Source organism: Eutrema salsugineum, unplaced genomic scaffold (genome assembly GCF_000478725.1).
Source record: "Eutrema salsugineum unplaced genomic scaffold, Eutsalg1_0 scaffold_14, whole genome shotgun sequence".
Taxonomy (NCBI): Eukaryota; Viridiplantae; Streptophyta; class Magnoliopsida; order Brassicales; family Brassicaceae; genus Eutrema; species Eutrema salsugineum.
Genome location: NW_006256877.1, coordinates 2,073,109 through 2,074,239, shown reverse-complemented (window position 1 = coordinate 2,074,239; position 1,131 = coordinate 2,073,109). Strand labels below are relative to the sequence as shown.

The window sequence follows — 1,131 nt, the reverse complement described above, 5'->3', positions numbered from 1 at the left end:
AGTCAAGGCATCCTTGTTGAATATGGTTCAGAACTCAAAGTTCCATGGATTGGCAATGGAAGATCCCTTGGAACACTTGGATCAATTTGATAAAGTTTGTGACCTGACAAAGATAAATGGAGTTTCTGAGGACAGTTTCAAGCTCTGATTATTCCCCTTCAGTCTTGGTGACAAAGCTCACCAATGGGAGAAGAATCTTCCAAGAGGCTCCATTCAAACCTGGGAGCAATGCAAGCAGGCCTTTTTATCTAAGTTCTTTTCCACCTACAGAACTGCAAAACTGAGATACCCAATCTCTAGCTTCACTCAGCACAGCAATGAGAGTTTTGGTGAAGCATATGAGAGATTCAGGAGCTACACCAACCAATGCCCACACCATGAGTTTAGTTAGGCTTCTCTTCTCAGCACACTTTATAGAGGGGCTCTTCCCAAGATTAGAAACCAGCTGGATACTGCCTCCAATGGAAAATTTCTGGGAAAGGAGATTCATGCTGCTTTAGAGCTAGTTGAGAACTTAGCAATGAGCAATGACACTTATGGTGAAGACTATGACAGATCAAATAGATCTGAAGGTTCAAGCTCAGAACAGAGGCTCACTAGAGAAGTTAAGGAGTTGAGGAGTGAATTGGACAAGTTGAAATTGGTTTCTCACAAACCAATCCACTATGTTGGTGAGTATGAGGAACCTTCTTAAATCTTTGAGAACATCAGTGAAGAAGGTCTTACTCAAGAGGATCTTAACTACATTGGGAATCAGAGGTTCCAAAGGTATCAGTATGGCAATGCCAATCAGAACCTCTCTTACAGGAATCCCAATGTAGCTAACCCACAAGACCAGGTCTATCCCAATTCTCAGGCTCCACAGAACTTTGTTCCCAAGAACAACTTTCAAGGATCTTTCCAACCCAAGAATCAGTTTGCTCAGAATCAGGGTTTTGGTCAGCAACAGCAACCATTTCACGGTACTGGTTTCAGTTCACAGAAACAGAAAAAGGCACCACCAGGGTTTGGTCCACCACAGTTCAAGCAGCAAGCGCCGGTTCAACACCAGTTTCAGCCACTACCGGTTCAACAGCAGCCACAGATGGGGTCAGATATGGTTGATATTCTGCAACAACTGCTTCAGGGTCA

The 1,131-nt window shown here is 43.7% G+C and overlaps 1 non-coding gene across 1 annotated transcript; it reads right to left on the bottom strand.

The window, feature by feature from the left end:
- Positions 1 to 277: 277 nt before the first annotated feature.
- On the bottom strand, positions 278 to 384 carry LOC112088649. The gene has a single exon (XR_002900595.1). It is a non-coding gene; the product is annotated as a small nucleolar RNA R71 (small nucleolar RNA).
- Positions 385 to 1,131: the final 747 nt, after the last annotated feature.